The following is a 15,126-nucleotide window of genomic DNA, read 5'->3' as shown; positions in this document are numbered from 1 at the left end:
CTGACCGATTTCTTGGTTCATCACATTTCAAATTAGGCTGAGTTACATAATGGTCAAAAATACCAGTATGCCTCTACAGAAAGCCATTTAACACGACTATAAAAAAATCTATAAATGCGGAAAATGTCCCGATAAGTCTTTTTTTCTTTTACAGAAGTTTTTGGGCATTTCTATAAATGTCAAATGATAAAATTCAGTGTATGGTTGAAAATATGGGAAAACAACCCCCCAAAATGAATACGGATATTCTTTGTTTTAAAATGCTACATACTGTACTGTATTTTTCAGTGAATCTAAGGGAAATAATTTGTACTGAACACATTTATCATAAGATGAAGTATGAACTCAATAACTTAGAAATATCAGTAATATAAATATATGCAGGCCTGCACTGCTTTTTAAAATGCTACATTCAGTATTTAATGATGACTCAACAATATTGTACGTGACACACAAAACAAACTCTAAACGAGAACAACCATCGCATTTGCAGGGGGACAATGAAAAAAGCTTAATGTGAAAATCCAAAAAATTGGGATTTGTAATAAATCTTTAAAAATAATCTTTTAGACATTAGAAATGCTTTAATGCTTTATCCAAAGTTTCATTCAGATTGTCCCACTCATTAAGGAGGGAATAGGATACATGCAAACATAATACATACATATACTGTGCTCGTTAAACCTGAAACGCATGCAAATTTCCAAACTTTGTCTGTGGAGTTTTAAATAATAATTTAAAAAGTAGCACTGAACGGTTTTATGCTGTTTTTCTGAGATAATAATAACAATTTCCCCCAGTGAAATCAGGAAACTTCAATCCTTAGTAATATAGGAAAAAAAGCTAAATAAATAATCAATAACAGCTCTGACACCTCTGAATTTTATTGCTCAGTATAAATGATGTCTTTTGCAGCAACAGAATTATTCCGTTTCTCTTGGTGGAAATGGCTTTGTTTCTTTTTTCCCACTTCCTTTCAAATTCTGTTTGAGGCTGAACTCTAATTATGTACATAGGCCCCGCATAAAGAACATTCAGTGCCAATGTGTGTTCAGTAGTTGAACTTGGCCTCTTTAGAAAACGTGCATGTTTGTGCCAAAGTGGCAGGAAGTTTGGTAGTTTGCCATCATTTCACCTGATTAGTGCATCTGCCAGTGCGTCATTATCGTTACTTAGGATGTATTTGGAGATAAACAGCCACATCCAGCATGTTGCATCTATCGTTTCTTTCATTCTGTTCCTATGAGACACATACTGTATGGGTTCTTCTTGCCACTACTCCTGTTTTATCCCAGGTTGTTTACATACCTCTCTTGGTCTTTGACTTGCATGCTGAATATTTCCAAACCAGGTGTTGGACATGATATTGTCGTCATACTGTGGTTTGTGAAATGCTTTGTAATGGATTGCCTTAAGATTAATAAAATATTGACAACTTTGGCAGAATACCAGTTGGATTTTTAATGAATGAATGAGAAATTCTTTATTATTTAATTTATATTTGTGATTTCTTTCTAGATGAAATAATAACAATAATAACATCTGGCAGATGACTCTCTTCCAGACAGATTAAAGATGGTGATGAGCATGCGGTGTGAAAGATGCCTTGTATCTCTCCTTGTGGCAGTGGATCCAAATAAGAGATTTCAAATGAGGGATTACTTGAGTAACTGCTCTGCTGCCTGTCTAAGCGGTGCAGAGAGGTGGTCAGGATTATACATGATTGATAACAGTTTGTTCAGTGACCTCCTCTCTACCACAACTTCAAAAGTGTGCAGTTTGCAGCCAGTCACAGACCCAGACTTCCTGATCAGTTTATTCATTCTGTTGGTGTCTCCAGCGCCGATGCTGCTCCCCCATCAAAGTTCACTGTGCTTGCCACAAATGAGTGATAGAAAATCTCCATTATTTTGCTGCACACAGAAAAAGTAGCGCCTGTTCATCTCCTTTTTCTTTACAGCCTCTGTGTTAGTCTTCTGGTTCGGCCTGTTGTCAGTGTTGATGCCCAGATCAACCATTTCAAGGACAGAAGTCACACAGCCGTCTTCTTTCTTCTGAAATCAATTACGATCCCTCCGGTCTTATTTACATTCAGAAGCAGATGATTTCTCCTAGACCACACCCCACAAAATCATCCACTAGTGCTTTATACTTCTGACCCTGCTCATCACTAATTTAGCCAACCGCTACAGAGACGTCAGAGTATTTCTGTAGGTATCGTAACACGGATTTGGAAGGAAGACAGCACAGTTCTCATGCCTCACTCGAATAACTTGCACAGTGCAATAACTATTCCCAGTAAGTTGTGAACATAAATTGATATGGAGTCTAATGTTTTGAGTGAGGACTTTATAAACAGTTCATGACAGCTAAGTCCAGTATTCAATCTTTCAAAGTTATGTTTTCGTATACCTCAAAACCACTGGCAGGCATGCCTGGAGGCCGAATGTTTTCCTGGATGTCAGCATGTAACTGTAACAAAAGTTCTTCAAATTTGATACAAACATTCACTTGGCCTCAAAGATGAACTGATTAGATTTTGGCTGTGAAAGTAACATTTATTTGAAGTGTATGGAGAGAATTTGATCCCATCTGGTGCACACGCTTATTTGGACTCAAGGATGAACTGATTAGAATTTGATAAGGAAAGCAGTGGAAGGTCACTGTGATCTCACAAATATGCTTTTGGTAGCAACTCTTAAATAAATGTTAAATATACAGATATTTTAACACTAATGTCTAATACAGGGATTAGTAAACTTTACTATCAGTAGAGACATGTATGCCTTTTTATTTAAGCTGTTGGTGAAATGTTTGTTTTGTCAAAAAAAAAGTAAAACTGCTCTAACAAAAGAATTTACCAACTTTGAGAGAAAATATATTTGATCCTCTTTCATTTTTACAGTTACAAGGTATATTAAGTATAACTGAGCCTGTCAACATTGCTAATAGATGTAACATTACTCTACAGTGGAGTATTAATGATTATTTAGTACTTCGGCTTTGCAGTTTTATTACAATGCCATTAACACCATGCTGTTGCTAAATATATAGAATCAGAGAGTGTCGATAGCTAAAACTGTTTTCTTATTATTATTATTACAAAACAAAATTGAGCAATCGTGAAGTGGAAAGAAAGTGGCCTGCTGCTTTATAGCTACTTTGAGTCCTACATGCATTATTATAAATCAAACAAATAAAAAGCTTCAAATATAATAAGGGTAATGAAAAAAATAAAGGTTTTATTTTGGCTAATGTGCAGAAAACACATCTGTCTATGCACAGTTAAATTCTCCAATTTTCTCCATGGCTTGTTTTTTAGGGATTTTGAATCCATAGTTAAGGGGACTCATGACTAACCATTTATGTGTATAGATTTAACAATTAAGGTTAAGTTTCTATTATTAATTATTTTATATTAATGTAGCTTTTTGCAAAGGGGAGCCACTACAGATGAGATAAAGAGCTGCAGCTGGAGTTGTGGGTTTGAGAGACTAATATGTAGATGTTATGACATTTCATATCCAAAGTTCAAGTCTGCATAGACGTGGATGTCAGCTTGAACTTGGCTGGCTGGTAGATGTGATGCATGCAGCTGCTAAGAAAGAAAAAGTTCTTGTTGGCACCATCTCTAAAATATCTGCTCTTTCTGCTGAGCAGGTAGGTACTATAACTAGCTAGTCACCAAGGTTTCATGAAAATGGATCATGTGCGATTGTAACATTTTCACTGACTTAAAGTTAAAGAAGTTAAAAGTGCTATAATCCCAAATAGCATCAGCAAAATATTGCAGTCTCTCAGGGATGGTCTATTTGCAGTATACTGCTTAGCTCACAGCAGAGAAAGGGGGGGTCACGGGCCTAAAAATTGGTAAAACAGCACATGTTGCCTCATGTTCTCTCACACTAATGATGTGAGAGACAGAAAAGTGAAGTTTAGACTCACTTATCATTCAAAACTGTGCTGTGATCCCATGAGCATTTTGTTTTTATAGGAAATTATGAACAGGCATAAATACAGACACTGAGTTGGGGGGCACTAGTTTAGGTAGGTTAAGCATTAGGTTACTAACAGTGTTGGGAAGGTTACTTTTAAAATGTATTCCATTACAGATTACAAAATACATGCCCCAAAATGTATTCTGTAACGTATTCCGTTACGTTACTCAATGAGAGTAACGTATTCTGAATACTTTGGATTACTTAATATATTATCATGCTGTTTACAACTACATGAATGTACTATTGCTGTGATTTATTACTGTTACTGAAGGTCCGCGGCTCCGAACCGTAGTAAAGGGACCTCTGGCTAATACGGTGGCTTCCGTGTTGGGCTCGTAGCCGAAAACTAGCTTTACTTTGTTGTCTGGGTCAACTTTGCTAGCGAGAGACAGAGAGAGGCGTTGAAAGGCTGCTCCAACGGAACTTATTGTTTCGGAGGAAAACAGGAACACAGCCTTAGAGCTATACCTGCAGCGTTCTGCCTATTAGCTTAGCACAACAACAACAAAAAGGCCTCTCTCACCCAGGAAACACGCAGCGAGAGAGCGTCACCCTGTAACCATGGCAACCGTAACGCTGCCTGGAACAACAGAACGTAGCTGTCAAACAAAACCCAAACAGGCCTGACCCGCCACAATATGAAACAGGGAAGTACCGCCGTGTAATCCATTTATTTCAACAAAGTAACTGTATTCTAAATACCACCTTTTTAAACGGTAACTGTAACGGAATACAGTTACTCATATTTTGTATTTTAAATACGTAACGGCGGTACATGTATTCCGTTACTCCCCAACACTGGTTACTAATACTAGCTGAGTGAAAAGATATTCATAATAGATAATGAATATATTTCAAGTGTATTTTGCTTGTGGCAACTTTATTAAATAACATCATGTAAAAATAATGAGTAGATGATGTTAGTACATTTCAGTATGACTTTATACTAATATATAATAGGAAGGGGTGATTTGACAAGGCCAAGAGATTTATGCAAAAACTAAAACCAAGTGTGTATTTGTCATGCAGCCCAGAGTTTATTATACTGAATTTCATAATAATAAGCATCAAACTAATAAGTTATTATTATCTCTCAGTGTCTGCCTGTCTCAGTGTTCTTTGCTTTTCTAAGCAATCGTTTATTTGTGCTGCTTCACACTTGGCAGGTGTGTTCCTGCGAATACACAAGAAAGTGTTTGGAAGAGGAGTTCTCATATTTCAGCTAAAAGATTGCCCTAGGCTCCACTATGAGTGTCAGGAGATGGGTTTACACACACATACACGGAGGAGAAGAGAAACTGCTGTGACATGGACATGACAGGAAAAGAGTTACACTGATACACGCGGGCATCCCGCCGCGAGCGCTGGGACATTTCCTGGTGGTTTGAGGGTGACAGTGCCCTGCCATGAACAGTTAACCACTGTAAACTGTGTATGTATAAACTTAAAATACATGTTCTTATGTTTGGTCCTGATTTGCTGCATTTTTATGATGCATTGCAGTACAGATTAAAATGTAATTAGTCTATTGGTATTTATTAGAGAATATTTAGGCAATAATGTTAATTTCACTCAGATTGGCCCACAAAGTGAAATTTCTTAATATTTTCTGCTGCTCAAACTGACCTGAAATAGTTTCACTTTAGTCATTCTGGGTAAGTTATTTTCATGTTTGCATATGAACCCTGGAAGTGCATCGCCTCTGCAGGTGTGTGGCTATCTGGCCAGGCTAATATCTCCATCAGGAATTACTTTATTTTCTGTTTGTTCACTTGGGTGCCTAGTGATTGAACAAGTCACTTTACATGCCAAGAGTACTGTGCCTTAGGGCCTTGCAGTCAGGCCCATCTGATGTTGTTATATCCACTTTTAATGTGATATCTGGCTATGCTTCTGGATTATAGTGGCTTTTTAGAGCTCCGCTGAAAACAGCTGCCTGCTGTGGGAGAAAACAAAGCAATGAGAGCAGGGACAGCGAACCAAAATATTGTGGCCTTGGCTACTGAAAATGAGATGAAACTCACAATAAAGCTGCAAAAAGGCAACAGGAGCTGCAGATTGTGGCTGTATTTCTCTGTTCACATTAGGCCCCTTTTTAAATATATATTATGCAATTATACCTGTTTTAACTTATAGCTCTTACATCAGAAACAACTTAGCAGATTACATGTAAACTCCATCTCAGTCTCATTTATTTTCAAAATACACTCACTGGTCACTACAATGCACAGGTACTGGTTTGGACCCAATTTTTGCTTTCAGAGCCACCTTAATTGGGGGGAATCTCAGGTTTCACGACCTCCTGAGGTGCTCTACTGTATTGAGACACTATGATCATGAAAAGAGGGACCTGGTCAGCAACAATACTCATCCTCCACACCGTTACACCACCAGCAGCCTGAATCATTAATAGCAGGCAGGATGGGTCCATGCTCTCATGTTAATAAAGCCAAATTCTGACCCTGCCATCCAAATGTTATAATAGAAATCAATCCTCATCAAACCAGCTGATGCTTTTCCAATCTTCTGTTGTGTAATTTGATCTCATGCGAACTGTAGCTGCAGTTTCCTGTTCGTAGTCACAGGAGCGGCACCTGGTGTGGTCTTCTGCTGCTGTAGCCTTTTCGTCCACAGAGCTGCTGCTCACTGGATATTTTTTGTTTTCAGATCGTTCTCTGTAGACCCTCGAGATGTTTATGTCAGAAAACCTCAGCAGCTTTTTGAACACTCAGACTACTCCATCAGGCATCAACAATCATGCCACTTTCAAAGTCACTTAAATCACCTTTCTTCCTCATTCTGATGCTTGGTTTACTTAAATGCACCGAGTTGCTGCTATTTTAAGACAAATAGAAATTTCAGTGTGTATCATAGATTAGAAACAAAAAAACACTTTCCTCACATTTATGTTTTTTTCCTCCATTTTATTTACTTATTTATTTATTTTTATCAGGCTCCCTAATTTGTATCTACACATCTATTCCTTTGAGAAACTGTTGTCCAATCAGGGATGAGTGCCATCCTTTCATAGACCGTGCCTCCCTCAGAAATGTGTTTTTCTCTTCCTAATTAGATGCACTGCTGAGGAATCAAGCTGTCCACCTGGGGAGAGGGAGACAGCAGCTGGAGTCATAAATTACCAGCCTAAGATAGAGGCAACACCTCCCTTGCCCACCCACTTACTGCTTGAACAATAACCACCAAGCAGCAGCAGCAAAGAGGGAAATCAACAGCTAATGACATAGAATTACACTGTACTTACAGTGCATGTAACATTTTACATGTATAATATGGAAAAAAGGACTCATATGAGAGCTGTGCTCAGAAGATTTTACACCAATTAGCTATTCGGGATTTCTGGCAGATAACACGATCCCCCCACAAAGAAAAAAAGATATTTAAACATCGAGTAACTACACTTAGAGGAACAGTCTACTTCTTTACTTTTCTACCAGCAGACAGTCAAAACCATTTGCTTGACCACAACAAGATCAGCACATCTTTACTCTAATGCAAATGCGTATTAACTCATTTTGTTCATTCAAAATTAAATTTATATTCAGAACCAAAGATTGACCATCATAATAGAAATCCAGTCAAAATGTGGGGAAAGAACAATGAACAATGAATGTTCTCTAAATTCCAGCCATAGCTGTATAAACATATAATCTATATGAATATAAGTGGAGGACAGCAAAGTAAAACTATGTGGTCAAAAGGCTTTCTGTCCTTAAATGAGAAGTGATCAAGTGAACGTGATCAGGACAATCAGGGGTGACAGAAGTGAAATAGGGAAAAAAATGTGAAGAAATTCAGAACAAGCTAAGAAACTATGGATCTTCTGTACACTTGTCCTCAGAACTAGTGCTGCCCCACGCCGTAACTTGCTCACGGAGATTTGCCGCAATAATGCGTTTATGGCGTTAACGTCATTTTAACGAGATTAACGCTGACAGCACTACTCAGAACTAAAAAACTCCCTTTTCCCCTCTTCGAGCTGTGGGCTTCTTATTCGAGGCCTCAAATGCTGCTGTGATTACTGGTTTTCTTTTATGGCCTGTCACGTCCGGTGTGGCAGACGTGTGGAGTTGTAGAAAGGACCCAAAAGGCGGCAGCTCTGGTGCAGGTGAGTGTTTATTTACAGGAGTGGGTACAAACAGCAATGGTGGGTGAACATGAAACTGGAAAACCTAAACTGGGCAGAGCTAAGAAAACAAACCAGAACGAAGATGCAGGGAGGTCCGGGGAAATACATACGGAGAGATGCAGGGAGACCGAGGGGAAACAACACAGACGAACCAGCAACTACTATGACAGAAGACACGACTTAAATACACTCAGAGAACACAGGGAGATTACACAAACTGAAAACACTCACATAAGACGCAGACCTTCACAATAAAACAGGAACTTACACATGGAAGGACACAAACTAAGAAACGCGGACTTGATACAGGAACACACGGGCAGTAAACAGTAAACACTAAACAGAGGAAGAACAGAACCAACAATCACACTAATAGAAAACACAAAACGCTGGTCAAAAGGACCCAGGACCATGACAGTGCCAGTGAAAGCCAATGCTTAGGTTTAGAAAGAGATGGTTTGGCTTTGATACCTCTGGAAAATATGCTGACCCAATGTGTTGGCATGTAAGGTCAAGGGGTCGTTGACAAGGAACTGTATATTATGAACTTGGAATGAGAGACCCTTCCTACTGTTACTGCCAGCTGTACTTGATAGGGAGTGGAACTATTTCTTTAACGCGGCTAAATTAAACATTGGTAACATCTATTTAGTTTGTTAATATGTGTTCATCAGTCTTGGACAGATCTGTAGTACATTGTGAAATGATGACGTTGGCACAGTAAAAAAAAAAAATCAACATATTCACTGCTGAAAATATAAAACTGAGCCAAAATAAATACTAAAAGTTTCACCTTTTATATTAAGAAATTACAGCTTTTCATTTCTGACATAAACAAATTAACTCCGGGTGCATAATGAGGTCAGAGGTCAGTGTGGTCAAGAGGTAATACTGCTCAGACTGTTTTTAATTTGCTCATCAGGGTGAGGAGAGAGGTGTGCAGATGCTTTACCCACTCTAATAAGAGATCAGGGTGGACTGCAGCTTCAGCATTGACCTGGAAACCAACCAGAACCAGATGTCTTCATACTATGTCATCACAGAACTGCCAGCTTTTCCCAATTAAAACAGCCTCTCTGTGGTAGCAAGGTGAGCTGCCTTCATGTCTGGCAGTGGTGGGTGGAACCACATCCATCAATGCGTAGAGCTCAGGTCAGCTGCAAACACATTTCTTTTCAGATTCGGACTCCGAATCATTTCTCCCACTAACTGCACACCTCTTTGTAAGCTTTCTGCTCTGCTATTCAAAACGAACTCCTCTCACCTCGGGGCGACAACTCAGGTCTCGCTCAACAGCACAAACCCACTCACCGCCACAATTCTCTAGACGTTCTCCTATGGGCTATAAATCATCATTAGGCTTCCGATGAGGAATGATATTATAAAAGAAAGTGCATTTTCAGAGCACTGTAATGAAGCGAGAGTGGAGCAGTGGGTGGTTTCCCATTACCACCTATATGAGATAATGTGTTGGAGACTTGTCAGCTGAGATAGCCGTCCACTCACAAAACAAATGTGATTGATAATCTTAATTATTGCATCAAATTTACTGTAAAGAAAGAGAACAGTTTCATAATTGCATTACCTTTTTGTTTTAGGGTTAAACTAACGAACACAGTGGTGATTTAACCTTGAGGCATTGTGAAAGTGTGAAAAAACACCATGAGCATTAAAAACATCAACAAATACAAAATGCAGATGAGCTGAGTGCCCACAGAATGATAGTACTGCCTTCTCGGGGGGGGAGTCCGGTGTACTGAATATCATTATATCCTTGCAGAGGGAGCCTTATTTACTGTTTGCTTCATGCTGGAACAGCCTGTTCCTAATAAAAATGCATTTCCATAGCAGACAAAAACAACTCGAAATTGAAACTGTCAGGGGTATTTTGCTGATTTTATTTGATTCTATATGGCAGCGCAAAATACAAAGACTGAGAAGATAAATAACCCAGTCTACAACTAATAAAACTAGCGACTGTGCAGTTTAACTGCCTGTACACTAAAGTGACAACTGCCTAACCTAGAGAAAAAGGCTCGGGCCACCCGACATTCCTTTATATTTTATTTCCAAGGAGTTCGACATAATAATGTCATTTTGTCGTAGGACTGCGCTCTCAGTCATTTTACTCATTTTCATTGCATTTCTTGACCCTGAACATTTTCATATGAATGTTTAATAATCCACTTAACATTAACCTACTATTCATTAAAAAAGCACACATACACATAACAGACTACACCAAAAAAACAGATTTAAATCGTATCTTCAGGCACTTTGGCACTAGCAGCCTTATCCTGTTCCTTAATTAATGCATCTACTGTTCACTTACGTGCTGTTCAGAAAAAACATTTTAAAATAAGAAGCCAAAAGGGTTCAAGCAGACCTTTTTAAGGACGGGAGAAAAGCCTGGTGTGTGCCAAATTACACAAGAACTAGAGTGAAAATCAACAGCAACAGGTTTGATGGAGATAAGAATACAAAATGTAAATTTTTAAAATTTAAATCATCATATATGTATGGATATTTGGGTCTGTTTGAGGCTGCGTTTTACCCAGTGACGTTGGGGATGTTGTCAGAATTGATGGAACTGGGGGAATTAGGAACGCAGAAACCATCTGGAAAGAATCTGATTTGGCAATGACTGTATTTGTCAGCATGACAAAGATCCAAAATGCACTGTCAATACAATACAAACATAGAAAAACATCATCTTGATGGAACAAAAGGCAGCAAAAATCCAAAGAAGAGCTCCGATTGTCCTTAAAGAAGCCTGGAGAACTTGAAGACTGCTTAAAGAAATTTAAAGAAAACTTTGGCTGTGTTGAAGAATACAGGTGGTCATATCAAACACTGACTTTCAAGCTCATTATAATACTTTTATACTGTATTTCCATCCATATATGTGCATGTTTCCCAGCAAAATATAAAGGAATGAGGAGTGACTCAAGACTTTTGCACACTACTGCATTTCACACCATAATTAGAGGCTAAACTGACTCATTAATTGATAAATCAGCCAGCAGCAACTGTGATGAGCCATTAATAACTAAACCTGTAGCACAATAATAACAATAAACCTTAACAGCCTTATGAATAATATATAAATAAATCTGATTCATTTATATATTATTCATTTATAAATCTATAAGCGAGGCTCAGACAAATGAATTTCCAGCCACAGTTTTATATGTTGTTCTCGAGGACGCGGACAAACAACATCATATTTATGACCCTGCGGGCAAATTGCCCAGGGTTGAAAAATGCATCTCTAAAACTGCTCATATTTATAACTCTCTCTTTCAGCCATATCATGGCACATGTGACACCCATTTTGGTGTAACTATTCTGATCTCTTGATGTATACAATAAATCTCACAAGAGACGGCTGATTTAAAGACACTCTGATCCAAATAAAAAGGCTGCTGCATTTCTGAGCGCTTTCAGCAGCCATAAACTATTTCAGTAGTGAGAATCAGGGTCTGGTTTGCGCGTGCCATTTAGCATCGAACTGAAAAGTCCACAGCTGTCGACTTGACCGGCCTGTCATGCAGTAAAAGGCTTTGGAGATTTCAAATAAATCAAAGTAGGTGGTAGTTTTCACCTAGTGCTTGGATAATCATTCCCACACTGACAGCTGCTTTGTCTGCTGCTTTCTCTGCAGTGCACTCTAAATGTATTTACTATACACCTTAGATTACCTCTACAGTGATCTGGGGCCGGTCTAATCTCTGCGACTGAGAAGAGAGAAAATATAGAGGGGAGGAGATGATCAAGGGGAGGAAGGTGAGCGGTGAGTTTAAAGAGGAGCACTGGAAGGATAGAAAAGCTGTCAGGTGAAGAAAGGACAGAGGGAGGGTGGGGGGGCTGCAATATTGAGCAAAGGAGATTAGAGACAGCACAGGGGAGGGAGAACAGAACAGCAGGAGAGAGCATGGGAGTACAGTAGGAGTGAGGAGAGGAAGACAGAGCCCGCCACAGGGAAGCACTATCCTATGAGTCATTCACAAATAGCTGGATCAGAGCCTGTGCGAGCCTGAGACTCCCTACTATGGTCTGGGGGATTTTAACAAAGAGAGATTGATCACTGACTTCTCTCTGGAAGAAAAACAAAAAGAAATAAAGAGAATAAAGTCTCTCTTAGTAAAGCCAAGGCTGTCTCATTGAGGCTCTTTTAAAGTGAAATATTGCAACGAGCGAATCAGTCCATGCACTGCAGTGCAGCGGTTTTTGATGACGCTCAGAAGCTCGCATGCTGACAACCCTGAACAATATTTAATGATTTTGTTTTGCACAAGTGACACAGCATGGCGTCTTTTTAAAACGTTGAAAAACTCATAATTTTAATGAACGTTTGACTGGAAAAGAGAATCGTAAAACTATACAGTTCTCAAAATAATTGCCTTTGTTTGTGTTTGAGTTTGGAAGCTTTTTACCTCTCCTCCCCAAATCCTTCTTTTCTGCCATTCTCTCCAGTCAACAAAGATGTTTTGCAACCACAGGGCTCAGTCTCATCCCTCTTACTCCCGCTCATCCTTGTGTGTTCACCCCCCTCCGAACACGCTCAGACACGTGCACTGCCATACCGCCACATGCAGAAACACTGGCACAGGCAACAGAAATAGCAGTAGACTGTGAGCGAAAAGATAACAGCCTCTGCTGCTGTGTGGGTGTGACACAGCACTGCTTCATCATTCCAACTCTCTGCGACAGTCAGGGAAAAAGGGACTGAGAGAAATCACTATAAAGTGCAGAAACCAGTGGCTTTCTTATTTACTGTCTTGCTCTGACTCTTCTGATGTCACCTATGCTGAGCTCCGAGTCTTTGAAGAGCTCCGGAAAACTGACAGATTCAGCATTTGAGACATTAAAGTGGAAATGAAATAAGGGCTACAAAATTTTTTCCGGAGGAGTCAGTTAAAAGGCCATCTTGTTGCTCACTGCTTTTGCCTGGAGGAAAGCCCTGTGTCAAGTCAAGCGGTCTGTCAAGCTGATAGGTTTGGTTTTACTTTCCTCTCCTCTGCTTCAGACATGAGCAGTCAAGTTGTAATGCTTGAGTGGGGAAGAGGGCTACCTCTGCATCATGGATGAACGCTTCTTTAAACCCACCAAAACCCAGTTTTGTGGAAAATGCATTCATTTTCATGTTAGCAATATTTTCTACTTCCATAAAAACAAGATAAGGAAAAAAAACTGCCTCTGATTATAAAAATTTAAGGTTCATTTTCTATTCGGGGAAGACTGAGAGGGCTGGATTCCACTGGGTGCTGTCCGTGGTGCTGAAAAGCAGCCACATACATAATGAGGTTGTCTAAGACTGTGATTTGCAGCCAGTTATTTTTGCAGATGCCAAAAATATATCCACAGTGTGTGAGTACTATTTAGTGAGCAGGCATAAAAAACAATACAACAACCAAAATCAGCTGAAAGTATTGAATAACCTGCCTAAAATTGAGAAATGATTGAATATGCAGTTCAGCTAGTTAGGCTAAATGGAAAATTTCACAAAATCCACGAATATTTAATAACAAGCAATAAATAAGATCCACAATAGGTGGAAGAAGAGGTGTTAGATGTCAACGGAGAGGTCTAAAGGAGAACATCAGGCAAATCTTTGAAACGACAGCTGCAATCTAGGGCTGGCAGTCAAGACTGGAGCTCTCCTGCACCAGAGAGAAGCATTAAAAACAGCTGTATTACCTGCTGGCAAAGATCCCAGTAAAGCTCAGAAACCTTGGTGAACCTGGAAGCCCACACACACACACACACACACACACACACACACACACACACACACACACACACACACACACACACACACACACACCAAAACAATGTTAACACTCCTGTCTGGTTCAAAGATTTCCCTCTACAACTGCAGCAGAGAGTCTGCAGGCAACAGATTCCTGTGATTTAGTGCTTTGATACTTAAAAACCAAAGTTGGGTGTACTAGCCGTCATGTACATTAACTTTTTTTTATTTGTGGGTCCTGAGGGTAAGTGGATTTTAGTGCCTGGTAAGAGTTGAAGAATGTACAAAGAGCGCTTGCTTGAGCTGAGCTATAAATTACACAGCTGGATCATTCTTCTTTTCAGCACACGAAGAAAGGTTAAATACTCAAAGCCACGTTGTGATTCTGGGTGAACGACCTGGATCAGCAATTATTTCTGTATGTAAAAGAGACCATAGAGACTATGAACTAACCAGAGACGGTGCTAATCGGATTATTACTCTTAGTGAAATCATTGATTTGAAGGTGGGGCTGAGTGAATTGCAGAGGCCATGTCATTCTATTTTACTTGTGGTAAGAGAGCTTGGCCTTGCAGGTGGCAGTGTCTTCATGCTTTCCACTTTGAAGTAATGGTGTGTGTGAGGAATCCATTACTTTAGCTCTAATGCCCTGCTGCGATGTTTGTGGGGGTACGTGACACTCCATTTCCTTTCATTTCCTGGCCTCACTGCCAGAGGTTCAGATTCACAGTGTAAAAAAAAGTGAAAAATAAAGACAAAAACCCTGCTCCCTTCTTCTCCCTGGCCCAAATTATTGTTAGGATTTTAGTCACAAACATATTTTTTACTATTTTGATATTTTGACCAGCGCACAGTCTTAAAATAGCATTGGTGCCGCAAGTGAGAGAAAAACAGGTTCACGTTAAATATGCAGAAATCTTGAGTTGTCTTGTCCTGATTGCATTTCAACCAATCTTAGGAGGACACATCTCTGCCCTCCTTACTGCCATGAAAAACTGCAAATGGCTACAAGCCAAGGCACTATAAGAGCTCGACAAAACAATCTGTTTCTCTCTGAATTTCTGGGAGTCCCCACGGGGCAGGTTGCATCCTGGTTATCCACAGAAAATGGAGCAACTCATTCAGTGGTGCTGTGTTCCTCCTCTGTCAGCGGTGTAGCCAGCACTGATGGTGAGCTGTAAGCTCTGTGTACATTTACTTAACTACTGACCCACACTATGAATTTA

At 39.5% G+C, this 15,126-nt stretch overlaps 1 long non-coding RNA gene across 1 annotated transcript; it reads left to right on the top strand.

The window, feature by feature from the left end:
- The first annotated feature begins 8,089 nt into the window (after nucleotides 1–8,089).
- LOC146495332 (uncharacterized) lies at nucleotides 8,090–9,795 on the top strand. Its single transcript, XR_014871449.1, has 2 exons — nucleotides 8,090–8,121; nucleotides 8,224–9,795. It is a non-coding gene; the product is annotated as an uncharacterized LOC146495332 (long non-coding RNA).
- The last annotated feature ends 5,331 nt before the right edge of the window (nucleotides 9,796–15,126 follow it).

Source organism: Neolamprologus multifasciatus, chromosome 20 (genome assembly GCF_963576455.1).
Source record: "Neolamprologus multifasciatus chromosome 20, fNeoMul1.2, whole genome shotgun sequence".
In the NCBI taxonomy this organism is placed as follows: domain Eukaryota; kingdom Metazoa; phylum Chordata; class Actinopteri; order Cichliformes; family Cichlidae; genus Neolamprologus; species Neolamprologus multifasciatus.
Note: the sequence above shows the minus strand (reverse complement) of the source record. Positions and strands in the feature narration are given on the sequence as shown.